This window comes from Bombina bombina, chromosome 10 (assembly GCF_027579735.1).
Source record: "Bombina bombina isolate aBomBom1 chromosome 10, aBomBom1.pri, whole genome shotgun sequence".
Taxonomy (NCBI): domain Eukaryota; kingdom Metazoa; phylum Chordata; class Amphibia; order Anura; family Bombinatoridae; genus Bombina; species Bombina bombina.
Window position 1 is genome coordinate 217,539,437 of NC_069508.1, and position 20,234 is coordinate 217,559,670.

Consider the following 20,234-nt stretch of genomic DNA (forward strand, 5'->3'; position numbering starts at 1 on the left):
TTTGGAAATTATCTTTTTGCCTATTTCTTTCCGCCTCTAGTTCTTCTTCCAAAGTGATTTCCAAAATTCTTATGGAGTATTTGTTTGTTATGCTGGTGGCTACAGCATGGCCTCTCAGGTTTTGGTATGCGGATTTCATTCGGATGGCCAGTTGCCAACCTTGGACTCTTCCGTTAAGAACAGACCTTCTTTCTCAAGGCCCATTTTTTCCATCAGGATCTCAAATCATTAAATTTGAAGGGATGGAGATTGAACGCTTGGTTTCAGGCTCGTAAATCTGTCTCTAGAAAGATTTATTATTGAGTCTGGAAGACCTACTTTTCTTGGCATTCTTTTAAAATTCATAGAATTTTATTATTTTTTCAGGTTGGTTTGGATAAGGTTTTGTCTTCAGTTCTTTGTTAAGACAAATCTCTACTCTTTCTGTTCTTTTTTCACAGAAAGATTGCTAATCATCCTGATATTCATTGTTTTGTACAGGCTTTGGTCCGTATCAAGCCTGTCATTAATTCAATCTCTCCTCTTTGGAGTCTCAATTTGGTGCTGAGGGCTTTACAGGCTCCTCCGTTTGAAACTATGCATTTTCTGAACATTAAATTACTTTCTTGGAAAAGTATTGTTCCTTTTGGTCATTTCTTCTGCTAGAAGAGTTTTTGAGTTATCTGCTCTTTTTTGTGAATATCCTTTTCTGATTTTTCATCAGGATAAGGCAGTGTTACTTCCTGATATTCATCATTTTGTTCAGGTTTTGTTTTCATATCAAACCTGTCATTAAGCCAATTTCTCCTCCTTGGAGTCTTATTTGGGTTCTGAAGGTTTTTCAGGCTCTTCTATTTGAGCATATGCTTGCTCTGGACATTAATTACTTTCATGGAAAGTATTGTTCTTTTTGGATATCTCTTCAGCTAGAACAGTTTTTGAATTATCTGTTCTTTCTTGTGAATCTCTTTTTTCTGATTTTTTTCATCAGGATAAGGTAGTTTTTGCTGTCCTCATTTCAATTCTTACCTAAAGTTGTAAATTCTAACAAACATTAGGGAGGAATTATTGTTTTCCTAAGACTTCTTTGGTGAGATTCTTACTTTCTTTGGATATGGTAAGAGTTTTTGAAATTCTATGTTGAAGCTATTCAGATTTCAGATAGACTTCTAGTCTATTTTTTATCTTTTCTGGTTTTAGGAAGGTCAAAAGCTTCTGCCATTTATTTGGCATCTTGCTTAAACTTTTGATTCATTATGCTTATTTGGAGTCGGGTGGATTCCCGCCTCAGAGGATTACGGCTCATTCTACTAGGTAAGTTTCTACTTCCTTGGCTTTTTAAGAATGAAGCTTCTGTTGATCAGATTTGCAAAGCAATGACTTGGTCTTCTTTGCATACTTTTACTATGTTCTACCATTTTGATGTTTTCTCTTCTTTAGAAGCAGTTTTGGTAGAATGGTACTTCAGGCAGCTGTCTCAGTTTGATTCTTCTGCTTATAATTTCAGTTTTTTCATTATAAAGATTAAAACTTTTGATTTGGGTTGTGGATTATTTTTTCAGCGGAATTGGCTGTCTTTATTTTATCCCTCCCTCTCTAGTGACTCTTGCGTGGAAGTTCCACATCTTGGGTATTCATTATCCCATACGTCACTAGCTCATGGACTCTTGCTAATTACATGAAAGAAAACATAATTTATGTAAGAACTTACCTGATAAATTCATTTCTTTCATATTAGCAAGAGTCCATGAGGCCCACCCTTTTTTTGTGGTGGTTATGATTTTTTTGTATAAAGCACAATTATTCCAATTCCTTATTTTTTTGATGCTTTCGCTCTTTTCTTATCACCCCACTTCTTGGCTATTCGTTAAACTGAATTGTGGGTGTGGTGAGGGGTGTATTTATAGGCATTTTAAGGTTTGGGAAACTTTGCCCCTCCTGGTAGGAATGTATATCCCATACGTCACTAGCTCATGGACTCTTGCTAATATGAAAGAAATGAATTTATCAGGTAAGTTCTTACATAAATTATGTTTTCATTTCACGTGTCGTCTTACCGATATAGAATTTGGGACACAAACAATGTAATAGGTAAATTACATTAATATATTGTTCATTTATGAAGGTAAACCAGGTGTCCTTTACCACCTATATAATAAACGTTTGGTTTAAAAGTGTTATCCGGTGCAGCCTTGTCCCTCTTTGGTCCTTATTACTGAATATAGGACTCTATCTTTTTAAGTGATATATATTCATTTGGGACACTAATTACACACTATCTGAGTGCCCCCTTCCCCAGTAATTTTATATATATATATATATATATATATATATATATACACACACACACATACATACATATATACAGTGCGTGCGTGTGTGTGTATATATGTGTATATATATATATATATATATATATATAAACAAAAAGAGAGAGAAAAGACCACTATTCACCAGCACTAAACTATTACTCTATCATAAATGTCGCACATAAAAAAACACACAGGAGGATAAAGGAGAGAGAGGTCTATGCCCCCAGTTAAAACATGATGCAAATGTATTCTAGTAACAAGATAACAACATCAAACAGTCTACTGCTAGTCTGCAACAGGAACAACTCAGTATAAGGCATGTGCATATTCATATAATTGATACATCTAACATCTGTATCATGTTCATAATACAATATTGAGCTAAAAGGCTGGAAAATGTCCCACCAAAAGGCAAGTTGTTTAGAGTTCGTGAATTACCATCAGTTCATGTTCCCAATCACAGCACAAACCTGCTGTATTTATAATCCAAAAGAATCAAGTTATCGGTATGATCTCAACAAGTGGCAATCAGATATATTCTACTAATTCAGGATTATCTATCCATTTAAACTGCAGATGATGCAGAAATTCAGGTGGACCAATTCCTTCCAACCCCGGATACACAACATGAAAAACAGCAAACCCCTATATTACCTTAGTCGATGTAAGCTTAGGAACAGCTCAGTGTTGATTTCACACTTTCGACATTTTAGGTAGACTGGGGTTATATGCTGTGTTACCTTGCATCTTGTGTACCTGTCTCCTCCTTCTTGGGTTGGGTAATAGCACCATTCATACACTTTAGTAATGTTGATATTGCCAAAAGTGTTCCTTTTAGGATACAGAAGCAGTTACAAACATGTCAAAGGCACTTGAGCGCATAAGCGGGCCTCTTTCGATGGCTCAAAATAATTTGCAGACAAGCAGTAGCGTTCAGCGGCTTGCAGCTGACAAGCCCGCTGAGTAGCAGCTACGCGCGTTTCACCCGTTCAAACATACAGGCTTCTTCCGGCTTGATAGTGATTGGATGATCTCCTCTTTCATTATATACAATTAACTCCACCTTTGTTTAGTATTTTTGTTGTCTGGTGAAATTATACATATACATTTATCATGTTGACAATTGCTACTTAATATAACACTATTCATATTGGATACTTTGTTATAAATATTGTTATGATCTTTCAAAAGGGTAGCCTGCTGTGTCAAACGTACTGAATTTCATAGAAGTTAAATTATAAACTAGTTATAGATCCCTGATATACGACAGAAAGGTATTAATTTTCCTTTAATGAACCTGTATTCCTAATCAGCAACAACTTTCTAATGTATATTTTATTAATAGAAAAACTATCTATAATTCGTTCATAAAAACAAACCAAAATGTATTTCCTCATTCATACCCCCAGGTTTTAAACTTTTTAAATTAAAGATCCATTTACTTTCTTTACACAGTAAAATTTGACCTAAATTTCCCCCTCTACTTTTAATGTCAACTAACTCCAGGCCCCTAAATCGCAAAATTTTGTTATTACTGTTGTGGGATTCCATAAAGGGGGGTAGTTATCAAGCCGTCAACCTCAAATACGCTGGAATTCCGCAGAGTATTTGTGGCGAGGCTGATTCGCCTTAGTTATCAAAGGCTAGAGACCGGCAAAAGTAGAATTTTGTGACGTAAACTTTGATCCGCCGGACTCAGTCCGACACAGATCGATTCTTACGTCACTCCAGATGTTCCGGCACAATCTGACTACTTTTGCTAGTTATAAAAAAACTAGCAGGTACGCTCGGCACTTTTACGGCCCAGCGTACCTGGTTTTCAAACCGCCACCCTGGAGGCGGCGGATCCCATAGGAATCAATGGTAGTCTGACCATAGCGAAAGTACAAGTTCGCTGCTGCCAGACATCCCATTGATTTCTATGGGAGCTGTCTACACCTAACACCCTAACATGTACCCCGAGTCTAAACACCTCTAATCTGTCCCCCCCTACACCGCCGCAACTAAATAAAATGATTAACCCCTAAACCGCCGCTCACGGAGCCCACCGCAAGCTACTCTATACATATTAACCCCTAAACCGCCGCTCCACCGCCACCTACATGATACCTAGTAACCCCTTATCCTGCCCCCCCATAATAAAGTTATTAACCCCTCTCCTGCCGATCCCGCACCTCGCCGCAAATAAATAAATAGTTTAACCCCTAAACCGCCGCTCCCTGACCCTGCCGCAACCTATATTCAATTTATTAACCCCTAATCTGCCCCCGTACACCGTCGCCACCTATAATACATTTATTAACCCCTATCCTGCCCCCCACTACACCGCCGCCACTGTAATAAATTTATTAACCCCTAAACCTAAGTCTAACACTAACCCTAACACCCCCCTAACTTAAATATTAATTAAATAAATCTAAATCATATTTCTATTATGAACTAAATGAATCCTATTTAAAACTAAATACTTACCTTTAAAATAAACCCTAATATAGCTACAATATAAATAATAATTATATTGTAGCTATCTTAGGATTTATTTTTATTTTACAGGTACCTTTCAATTTATTTTAACTAGGTACAATAGCTATTAAATAGTTATTAACTATTTAATAGCTTACCTAGCTAAAATAAAGAGAAATGTACCTGTAAACTAAAAACTAACCTAAGTTACAATTACACCTAACACTACACTATACTTTGATAAATTATTCCTATTTAAAACTAAATACTTACTTGTAAAATAAACCCTAAGATAGCTACAATATAATTAATAATTTCATTGTAGCTATCTTAGGATTTATATTTATTTTACAGGTAACTTTGTATTTATTTTAGCTAGTTAGAATAGTTATTAAATAGTTATTAACTATTTAATAACTACCTAGCTAAAAGAAATACAAAATTACCTGTAAAATAAATCCTAACCTAAGTTACAATTAAACCTAACACTACACTATCATTAAATAAATTAAATAAATTAACTACAATTAAATACAATTACATAAACTAACTAAAGTACAAAAAATAAAAAAAAGCTAAATTACAAAAAATAAAAAAATAAGTTACAAACATTTAAAAAAATATTACAACAATTTTAAGCTACTTACACCTAATCTAAGCCCCCTAATAAAATAACACCCCCCCCAAATAAAAAAATGCCCTACCCTATTCTACATTAAAAAAGTTCAAAGCTCTTTTACCTTACCAGCCCTTAAAAGGGCCTTTTGTGGGGGCATGCCCCAAAGAATTCAGCTCTTTTGCATGTAAAAGAAAAATACAACCCCCCCCAACATTAAAACCCACCACCCACATACCCCTAATCTAACCCAACCCCCCCTTAAAATAACCTAACACTAATCCCCTGAAGATCATCCTACCTTTAGTCGTCTTCACTCAGCCGAGCCACCGATGGAACTGAAGAGGACATCCGGACCGGCAGAAGTGATCATCCAAGGGGCGCTGAAGAAATCTTCCATCCGATGAAGTGATCCTCCAAGCGGCGCTGAAGAAATCTTCCATCCGGGCGATGTCATCTTCCAAGAGGCGCTGAAGAAGTCTTCTATCCAGGCGAGGTCATCTTCGAAGCCGGGTCTTGAATCTTCATCCCGCCGACGCGGAACATCCTTCTTTCCCGACGGACTACCGACGAATGAAGGCTCCTTTAAGGGACGTCATCATCGGATGGAAGATTTCTTCAGCGCCCCTTGGATGATCACTTCTGCCGGTCTGGATGTCCTCTTCAGTTCCATCGGTGGCTCGGCTGAGTGAAGACGACTAAAGAAAGGATGATCTTCAGGGGATTAGTGTTAGGTTATTTTAAGGGGGGTTTGGGTTAGATTAGGGGTATGTGGGTGGTGGGTTTTAATGTTGAGGGGGGGTTGTATTTTTCTTTTACAGGCAAAAGAGCTGAATTCTTTGGGGCATGCCCCCACAAAAGGCCCTTTTAAGGGCTGGTAAGGTAAAAGAGCTTTGAACTTTTTTAATGTAGAATAGGGTAGGGCATTTTTTTATTTTGGGGGGTTTGTTATTTTATTAGGGGGCTTAGATTAGGTGTAAGTAGCTTGAAATTGTTGTAATATTTTTTTAAATGTTTGTAACTTATTTTTTTAATTTTTTGTAACTTAGCTTTTTTTATTTTTTGTACTTTAGTTAGTTTATGTAATTTTATTTAATTGTAGTTATTTGTAGGTAGTTTATTTAATTTATTTAATGATAGTGTAGTGTTAGGTTTAATTGTAACTTAGGTTAGGATTTATTTTACAGGTAATTTTGTATTTCTTTTAGCTAGGTAGTTATTAAATAGTTAATAACTATTTAATAACTATTCTAACTAGCTAAAATAAATACAAAGTTGCCTGTAAAATAAAAATAAATCCTAAGATAGCTAGAATATAATTATTATTTATATTGTAGCTATATTAGGGTTTATTTTAAAGGTAAGTATTTAGTTTTAAATATGATTAACTTAGTTAATAATAGAAATATGATTTAGATTTATTTAATTAATATTTAAGTTAGGGGGGTGTTAGGGTTAGTGTTAGACTTAGGTTTAGGGGTTAATAATTTTATTACAGTGGCGGCGGTGTAGTGGGGGGCAGGATAGGGGTTAATAAATTTATTATAGGTGGCGACGGTGTAGGGGGGGCAGGATAGGGGTTAATAAATTTAATATAGGTTGCGGCGGGTTCAGGGAGCGGCGGTTTAGGGGTTAAACTATTTATTTAGTTGCGGCGAGGTGCGGGATCAGCAGGATAGGGGTTAATAACTTTATTATAGAGGGCGACGGTATAGGGGGGGCAGGTGGCAGCGGTGTCCGGGAGCGGCGGTTTAGGGGTTAATACATTTATAAGACTTGCGGCGGGGTCTAGGAGCGGCGGTTTAGGGGTTAGTAACTTTATTTAGTTGCGGGGGGTGCCGGTATAGGGGGTAGAACAGTGTAGTTTAGTGTGAGTGCTTAGTGACAGGCTAGCAAGAAAGCTGTCAAACAGCCGAAGAGCAGCGAGATCGGATGAGTGATAACTCTCACAGTCCGCTGCTCATCGCCCCGCGGCTTTTTGACAGCTTTACTTGATAACTTAGGCGAATTTTTTCAGGTCCGCGGCGGCGATGTGAGGCGAGCTTAGGCGGGCGTATTGGGCCGGCGAAGGCAGGAAAGTTGACACGTTGATAACTACCCCCCAAAGTGTCTTGCTACACTGCTATTTTTTATACAATTGTTTTTGATGTCACGCTTATGTTCTTTAATCCTTTCTTTAAGGCCTCTATATGTTTTTCCTATATAGAACATTGAGCAATTACATGATACCATGTAGATAACACCTTCACTTCTACAAGTAATATGACCCTTTACCCTATGTGGCAGACCATATCCCCTGTAAGCATGTTTGTACAAACTGAGCAGTGTGTGCATCTTTATATTTGTATTAGTAGACCTGAAGTGACTATGGACCATTTGGGGGGCTCTCTTTGGGGTCATTAATGGTGTATTTCCTACATATTTGGCAATTATTGGATCAACCAATAAAATATGCCAGTGTTTCTGTAGTATTGCATGAATATCACGCCATCTATCATTAAATGTGCTGGTAAATCTTGTGCTAGAGTTGTTGTTGTCTTATCTTTACTGTCATATATTTTTCAATTTTGACTTGTCAAATGCATTTTTCAAACATTTTTGAGAATATCCTCTCTCTTTGAATCTTTGTTTTAACTGGTTTGTTTCAAATTTAAACTGATTAACGTCTGTGCAATTACGCCTGTGTCTCAAATATCGCCCATATGGAATATTTTCGATTATTTTTTTTGGGTGATGACTGTCAAACGAAAGAAGAACATTTCCTGCAGTATCCTTTCTGTGTGTGGCAGTTTTCAATTCATTATCAGATTTAAAAATACTTAAATCCAAAAAAGTTATCTCCTCTAAACTGTATGTGTATGTAAATTTTAAATTTATATCATTATGATTCAATTTCTCCATAAATTCAATAAGATCCATCTCAGTGTCCTCCCATAGGAGGAACACATCATTGATGAATCTAGTCCATAGTGTGATTGATGTGTTATATTTTTCCTCACAGTTTAGGATCAAATTTTACTGTGTAAAGAAAGTAAATGGATCTTTAATTTAAAAAGTTTAAAACCTGAGGGTATGGATGAGGAAATACATTTTGGTTCGTTTTTATGAACGAATTATAGATCCAATATGAATAGTGTTATATTAAGTAGCAATTGTCAACATGATAAATGTATATGTATAATTTCACCGGGCAACAAAAATACTAAACAAAGGCTGAGTTAATTGTATATAATGAAGGAGGAGATCATCCAATCACTATCAAGCCGGAAGAAGCCCGTATGTTTGAACGGGTGAAACGCGCGTAGCTGCTACTCAGCGGGCTTGTCAGCTGCAAGCCGCTGAACACTACTGCTTATCTGCAATTTATTTTGAGCCATCGAAAGAGGCCCGCTTATGCGCTCAAGTGCCTTTGACATGTTTGTAACTGCTTCTGTATCCTAAAAGGAACACTTGTGGCAATATCAACATTACTAAAGTGTATGAATGGTGTTATTACCCAACCCAAGAAGGAGGAGACAGGTACACAAGATGCAAGGTAACACAGCATATAACCCCAGTCTACCTAAAATGTTGAAAGTGTGAAATCAACACTGAGCTGTTCCTAAGCTTACATCGACTAAGGTAATATAGGGGTTTGCTGTTTTTCATGTTGTGTATCCGGGGTTGGAAGGAATTGGTTCACCTGAATTTCTGCATCATCGGCAGTTTAAATGGATGGATAATCCTGAATTAGTAGAATATATCTGATTGCCACTTGTTGAGATCATACCGATAACTTGATTCTTTTGGATTATAAATACAGCAGGTTTGTGCTGTGATTGGGAACATGAACTGATGGTAATTCACGAACTCTAAACAACTTGCCTTTTGGTGGGACATTTTCCAGCCTTTTAGCTCAATATTGTATTATGAACATGATACAGATGTTAGATGTATCAATTATATGAATATGCACATGCCTTATACTGAGTTGTTCCTGTTGCAGACTAGCAGTAGACTGTTTGATGTTGTTATCTTGTTACTAGAATAAATTTGCATCATGTTTTAACTGGGGGCATAGACCTCTCTCTCCTTTATCCTCCTGTGTGTTTTTTATGTGCGACATTTATGATAGAGTAATAGTTTAGTGCTGGTGAATAGTGGTCTTTTCTCTCTCTTTTTGTTTCTAAATCCATATTATTACTACTACCGTGCACCTTTAGTAATGAATCTCTGGTCTAGGGAACATTATCAGCACAGATTATACTTGCTGTGCTGATTTTTTTTGTATATTTCCATTTTTTTTATATATATATACAAAGCCAATTCCAGGTGCACTCACTAAAACCACATGAGCAACTGCCAGGGTGCTGCGTAAAATACATTAACAAAGTTCCTTTATCCTTTCATAGAATAAAACGCTGCACTCACCGGTCTTCAGAATGATATATTTATTCAACTCTTTAAATCAGCATGTCACTGCACAAATACTTGCAGCGTTTTATTCTATGAAAGGATAAAGGAACTTTGTTTTTATTTATTTATATATATATATATATATATATATATATATATATATATATATACAAACGTACTTACATATATACAGTGTGTGTGTGTAAATATATATACACACATACATACATATATACAGTGCGTGTGTGTATATATATATATATATATATATTGTATATATTCACACGTACTTACATATATACAGTGTGTGGGGCCCATTTATCAAAGGGCTTGCGGACCTGATCCGACACTGCGGATCAGGTCCGCAAGACCTCGCTAAATGCGGAGAGCAATACGCTCTCCACATTTAACATTGCACCAGCAGCTCACAAGAGCTGCTGGTGCAACGCCGCCCCCTGCTGACTCGCGGCCAATCGGCCGCCAGCAGGGAGCTGTCAATCAACCCGATCGTATTCGATCGGGTTGATTTCCGGCGGTTCCTGTCCGCCTGCTCAGAGCAGGCGGACAGGGTTATGAAGCAGCGGTCTTTAGACCGCTGCTTCATAACTTGTGTTTCTGGCGAGTCTGAAGACTCGCCAGAAACACGGCCCTTCAAGCTCCATACGGAGCTTGATAAATGGGCCTGTGTGTGTTTGTATATATACTCACACGTATATATAATACAGTGTGTGTGTGTATATATATATATATATATATATATATATATATATACATATATATTCACACGTACATACATATATACATATATATATATATATATATATATATATATATATGCGTGTGTGTGTATATATATATAGTCAAGTCCAGTAAAGGACTGCACTCGCTGGATTTAAGATATACAATCTTTATTGTGGTAACGTTTCGGGGTTCACAGACCCCTTCCTCAGACCAGAACAAAAGTGCAAGTGAGCACTGTGCAATATAAAGGTACTAAGCCCCACCCATCAAACATTTACTGAGAATTGCGCCAAAACTGTGTTGTCATAGCAACAACCCCACATGTTTTTACATGTCTCAGCTTATAATCATGTGTATATACATTATGCCTATATAACAAATACGCATATATAGAGCAAGATTCAATCCATAAATAGTGACAATGGTGTAACATACAATTGTGCATACATATCATAGGAAAATACCAAATCACATTTTATCAGCATATCGTCAGGACTAGCTCCTTGTATTTCTATTTCCTTGGTTTATAATACCCCAAGCTTATACAGTTCAACAGCGCCACTTAGATCAGTGTCCCAAAATATTTATCACCAATATATGTTTTTTATTAGATTCCTAACATCGTTTTGTACTCACAGTTTGATGTTAACATAGGATTTCTTAGTGGGAGCATAATACGTGGATAAGCAACAGGCACAAATGTTTTTTTAAAAAACAGGCGCGGAGAATTAACCTCCGACGTCTGCAGCGTTCCCTGTCATTTGCATAGGTAAATGTCGTAAGCGGCTGGGCGTGAGCGCTGTGTATATCAATAGTATTGTCAGAGCTACGGGTACTGTCTTGCGCCGTATCACTTTGGTGTTAGGATAATATAGGACAGTGTATCAAGTCACTAATACTATCTTCGTTACAATCAGCCAGCATTATTTGTTTGATTGTATAACACCTGATAGAAATAATAGCGCAATGGAGTTTCTGAGATATTTTTACCGTAGTATAACCATTCCCTCGTATATATGTGACATTATTAGTTCAGAGCACAAAGATCTAGAGTATGTCACTTACTACCCAGTAGACTATGGTTATGATATAAGGCGTCTTAGGGTTGAATTATAAATCAATTACTCCTGGTCGTTCCAGAGTTAATGCATTGGGACCCATGATTTATATAAACCTGTCCCTCTTTTGTCACATTATAGATTACAAACTATATATGCATATGTGCATCTTTATCTATACATACACACTTATCTATACATCTATCTATACATATACACACTTATCTATACACTTATCTATACATATACACTTATCTATACATCTATCTATACATATACACACTTATCTATACACTTATCTATACATATACACTTATCTATACATCTATCTATACATATACACACTTATCTATACACTTATCTATACATATACACTTATCTATACATCTATCTATACACATACACACTTATCTATACATCTATCTATACATACACACTTATCTATACATCTATCTATACATATACACACTTATCTATACACTTATCTATACATATACACTTATCTATACATCTATCTATACACATACACACTTATCTATACATCTATCTATACATACACACTTATCTATACATCTATCTATACATATACACACTTATCTATACATCTATCTATACATATACACACTTATCTATACACTTATCTATACATATACACACTTATCTATACATCTATCTATACATATACACACTTATCTATACACTTATCTATACATATACACTTATCTATACATCTATCTATACATATACACACTTATCTATACACTTATCTATACATATACACTTATCTATACATCTATCTATACATATACACACTTATCTATACACTTATCTATACATATACACTTATCTATACATCTATCTATACATATACACACTTATCTATACACTTATCTATACATATACACTTATCTATACATCTATCTATACATATACACACTTATCTATACACTTATCTATACATATACACTTATCTATACATCTATCTATACATATACACACTTATCTATACACTTATCTATACATATACACTTATCTATACATCTATCTATACATATACACACTTATCTATACATCTATCTATACATATACACACTTATCTATACACTTATCTATACATATACACTTATCTATACATCTATCTATACATATACACACTTATCTATACATCTATCTATACATACACACTTATCTATACATCTATATATACATATACACACTTATCTATACATCTATCTATACATATACACACTTATCTATACATCTATCTATACATATACACACTTATCTATACATATACACACTTATCTATACATCTATCTATACATATACACACTTATCTATACATCTATCTATACATATACACACTTATCTATACATCTATCTATACATATACACACTTATCTATACATCTATCTATACATATACACACTTATCTATACATCTATCTATACATATACACACTTATCTATACATCTATCTATACATATACACACTTATTTATACATATACACACTTATCTATACATCTATCTATACATATACACACTTATCTATACATATACACACTTATCTATACATCTATCTATACATATACACACTTATTTATACATATACACACTTATCTATACATCTATCTATACATATACACACTTATCTATACATATACACACTTATCTATACATCTATCTATACATATACACACTTATTTATACACATACACACTTATCTATACATCTATCTATACATATACACACTTATCTATACATCTATCTATACATATACACACTTATTTATACATATACACACTTATCTATACATCTATCTATACATATACACACTTATCTATACATCTATCTATACATATACACACTTATCTATACACTTATCTATACATATACACTTATCTATACATCTATCTATACATATACACACTTATCTATACATCTATCTATACATATACACACTTATCTATACACTTATCTATACATATACACTTATCTATACATCTATCTATACATATACACACTTATCTATACATCTATCTATACATACACACTTATCTATACATCTATCTATACATATACACACTTATCTATACATCTATCTATACATACACACTTATCTATACATCTATCTATATACATACACACTTATCTATACATATACAAACTTATCTATACATCTATCTATACATATACACTTATCTATACATCTATCTATACATATACACTTATCTATACATCTATCTATACATATACACACTTATCTATACATCTATCTATACATATACACACTTATCTATACATCTATATATACATATACACACTTATCTATACATCTATCTATACATATACACACTTATCTATACATCTATCTATACATATACACACTTATCTATACATCTATCTATACATATACACACTTATCTATACATCTATCTATACATATACACACTTATCTATCCATATACACACTTATCTATACATCTATCTATACATATACACACTTATCTATACATATACACACTTATCTATACATCTATCTATACATATACACACTTATCTATCCATATACACACTTATCTATACATCTATCTATACATATACACACTTATCTATACATCTATCTATACATATACACACTTATCTATCCATATACACACTTATCTATACATCTATCTATACATATACACACTTATCTATACATATACACAGTTATCTATACATATACACACTTATCTATACATATACACACTTATCTATACATATACACAGTTATCTATACATCTATCTATACATATACACACTTATCTATACATCTATCTATACATATACACACTTATCTATACATCTATCTATACATATACACACTTATCTATACATATACACAATTATCTATACACTTATCTATACATATACACACTTATCTATACATATACACACTTATCTATACATATACACACTTATCTATACACTTATCTATACATATACACACTTATCTATACACTTATCTATACATATACACACTTATCTATACATCTATCTATACATATACACACTTATCTATACATCTATCTATACATATACACTTATCTATACATCTATCTATACATATACACACTTATCTATACATCTATCTATACATATACACACTTATCTATACATCTATCTATACATATACACACTTATCTATACATATACACACTTATCTATACATCTATCTATACATATACACACTTATCTATACATCTATCTATACATATACACACTTATCTATACATCTATCTATACATATACACACTTATCTATACATCTATCTATACATATACACTTATCTATACATCTATCTATACATATACACACTTATCTATACATCTATCTATACATATACACACTTATCTATACATCTATATATACATATACACACTTATCTATACACTTATCTATACATATACACTTATCTATACATCTATCTATACATATACACATATCTAGACATCTATCTATACATATACACACTTATCTATACATCTATCTATACATATACACTTATCTATACATCTATCTATACATATACACACTTATCTATACATCTATCTATATACATACACACTTATCTATACATCTATCTATACATATACACACTTATCTATACATCTATCTATACATATACACACTTATCTATACATCTATCTATACATACACACTTATCTATACATCTATCTATACATATACACTTATCTATACATCTATCTATACATATACACACTTATCTATACATCTATCTATACATATACACACTTATCTATACATCTATCTATACATATACACACTTATCTATACATCTATCTATACATATACACACTTATCTATACATCTATCTATACATATACACACTTATCTATCCATATACACACTTATCTATACATCTATCTATACATATACACACTTATCTATACATCTATCTATACATATACACACTTATCTATCCATATACACACTTATCTATACATCTATCTATACATATACACACTTATCTATACATATACACAGTTATCTATACATATACACACTTATCTATACATATACACAGTTATCTATACATCTATCTATACATATACACACTTATCTATACATCTATCTATACATATACACACTTATCTATACATCTATCTATACATATACACACTTATCTATACATATACACAATTATCTATACACTTATCTATACATATACACACTTATCTATACATATACACACTTATCTATACATATACACACTTATCTATACACTTATCTATACATATACACACTTATCTATACATCTATCTATACATATACACACTTATCTATACATATACACAGTTATCTATACATATACACACTTATCTATACATATACACACTTATCTATACATATACACAGTTATCTATACATCTATCTATACATATACACACTTATCTATACATCTATCTATACATATACACACTTATCTATACATCTATCTATACATATACACACTTATCTATACATATACACAATTATCTATACACTTATCTATACATATACACACTTATCTATACATATACACACTTATCTATACATATACACACTTATCTATACACTTATCTATACATATACACACTTATCTATACACTTATCTATACATATACACACTTATCTATACATCTATCTATACATATACACACTTATCTATACATCTATCTATACATATACACTTATCTATACATCTATCTATACATATACACACTTATCTATACATCTATCTATACATATACACACTTATCTATACATCTATCTATACATATACACACTTATCTATACATATACACACTTATCTATACATCTATCTATACATATACACACTTATCTATACATCTATCTATACATATACACACTTATCTATACATCTATCTATACATATACACACTTATCTATACATCTATATATACATATACACACTTATCTATACACTTATCTATACATATACACTTATCTATACATCTATCTATACATATACACATATCTAGACATCTATCTATACATATACACACTTATCTATACATCTATCTATACATATACACTTATCTATACATCTATCTATACATATACACACTTATCTATACATCTATCTATATACATACACACTTATCTATACATCTATCTATACATATACACACTTATCTATACATCTATCTATACATATACACACTTATCTATACATCTATCTATACATACACACTTATCTATACATCTATCTATACATATACACTTATCTATACATCTATCTATACATATACACACTTATCTATACATATACACACTTATCTATACATCTATCTATACATATACACTTATCTATACATCTATCTATACATATACACACTTATCTATACATCTATCTATACATATACACACTTATCTATACATCTATCTATACATATACACACTTATCTATACATCTATCTATATATATACACTTATCTATACATCTATCTATACATATACACACTTATCTATACATCTATCTATACATATACACACTTATCTATACATATACACACTTATCTATACATCTATCTATACATATACACACTTATCTATACATCTATCTATACATATACACACTTATCTATACATATACACACTTATCTATACATCTATCTATACATATACACACTTATCTATACATATACACACTTATCTATACATATACACACTTATCTATACATCTATCTATACATATACACACTTATCTATACATATACACACTTATCTATACATCTATCTATACATATACACACTTATCTATACATCTATCTATACATATACACACTTATCTATACATATACACACTTATCTATACATATACACACTTATCTATACATCTATCTATACATATACACACTTATCTATACATATACACACTTATCTATACATCTATCTATACATATACACACTTATCTATACATCTATCTATACATATACACACTTATTTATACATATACACACTTATCTATACATCTATCTATACATATACACACTTATCTATACATATACACACTTATCTATACATATACACACTTATCTATACATATACACACTTATCTATACATCTATCTATACATATACACACTTATCTATACATATACACACTTATCTATACATCTATCTATACATATACACACTTATCTATACATATACACACTTATCTATACATATACACACTTATCTATACATCTATCTATACATAAACACACTTATCTATACATCTATCTATACATATACACACTTATCTATACATCTATCTATACATATACACACTTATCTATACATATACACACTTATCTATACATATACACACTTATCTATACATCTATCTATACATATACACACTTATCTATACATCTATCTATACATATACACACTTATCTATACATCTATCTATATACATACACACTTATCTATACATCTATCTATACATATACACACTTATCTATACACTTATCTATACATATACACTTATCTATACATCTATCTATACATATACACACTTATCTATACACTTATCTATACATATACACTTATCTATACATCTATCTATACATATACACACTTATCTATACATCTATCTATACATATACACTTATCTATACATCTATCTATACATATACACACTTATCTATACATCTATCTATACATATACACACTTATCTATACATATACACACTTATCTATACATATACACAGTTATCTATACATATACACACTTATCTATACATCTATCTATACATATACACACTTATCTATACATCTATCTATACATATACACACTTATCTATACACTTATCTATACATATACACTTATCTATACATCTATCTATACATATACACACTTATCTATACACTTATCTATACATATACACTTATCTATACATCTATCTATACATATACACACGTATCTATACACTTATCTATACATATACACTTATCTATACATCTATCTATACATATACACACTTATCTATACATCTATCTATACATATACACACTTATCTATACATCTATCTATATACATACACACTTATCTATACATCTATCTATACATATACACACTTATCTATACATCTATCTATATACATACACACTTATCTATACATCTATCTATACATATACACACTTATCTATACATATACACACTTATCTATACATCTATCTATACATATACACACTTATCTATACATATACACACTTATCTATACATCTATCTATACATATACACACTTATCTATACACTTATCTATACATATACACACTTATCTATACATCTATCTATACATATACACACTTATCTATACATCTATCTATATACATACACACTTATCTATACATCTATCTATACATATACACACTTATCTATACATATACACACTTATCTATACACTTATCTATACATATACACACTTATCTATACATATACACACTTATCTATACATCTATCTATACATATACACACTTATCTATACACTTATCTATACATATACACACTTATCTATACATCTATCTATACATATACACACTTATCTATACACTTATCTATACATATACACACTTATCTATACATATACACACTTATCTATACATCTATCTATACATATACACACTTATCTATACATATACACACTTATCTATACATCTATCTATACATATACACACTTATCTATACATCTATCTATACATATACACACTTATCTATACATCTATCTATACATATACACACTTATCTATACATCTATCTATACATATACACACTTATCTATACATCTATCTACTCATACAGTGAGACCTCAATCAGTTATATCATTGGTCCCCTGTTATAAGTGGCAATCAAGGTCTTAAATAGGAGCAAAAGTCCACTAATTGTCCCGATAGGAGTAAAAGGATCATAAGGACTATGAACTATTGACCTATATTTGACACTCCTTATGATCCTTTTACTCATATCGGTATTCGGGTAGAGTTTGGCTATTGAAAAACATGGTGTTAAAGGGATATGAAACAATTTTGTTAAAGCAAAGTAAACATAAAAAGAAATGGATTGTGCTAAACAGCAAAAAACTTACTTGTTTTCCTGCTAAATGAGCACTTCTCACTGTAGCCACTGCCTACTGCTAGATAAGTTATCAGACACTGCTGAAGTTACGTTCTATTTTCCTCTACTAAACATGGGCAATAATCTGACTGCAGCTACATTAGATATCTCCTAGCAACACTTCAAAAGAAAAACTGCTACTTTGCCTTCCTGTAGAAACCCCAGCCCCACTTGTAGGCTGGGAAAGGAAGTAATTGACACTGCTCAAATTAATTTAATAAAAGAAATGGTAAAGAAATGAATAGTACATATTGCAATTATTAAGTATAAGTCACTGCTTAGTTCCTTTTCTATTACACTAATGAAGTATACTGTAGAACAATCTTGCAAGGTGTTTACTGTCTATTTAAGAAAATGTGTTTTAAAGGCTTTTAAAGCATTTATCAGAATTCTTTTCAACAAAACATCAGTATGTTTGCCTATATAACATTTTTATATCATTAATATATTGTACCCTTTTAAAACCAATCCATCATGCATTACATGAAGAAGTAAAATC

At 32.1% G+C, this 20,234-nt stretch overlaps 1 protein-coding gene across 1 annotated transcript in view; it reads left to right on the plus strand.

Moving 5' to 3' along the window:
• SGIP1 (SH3GL interacting endocytic adaptor 1) overlaps window positions 1-20,234 on the plus strand; it is a 1,342,240-nt gene that overhangs the window by 762,141 nt on the left and 559,865 nt on the right. The gene's annotated exons all lie outside the window — the stretch shown is intronic.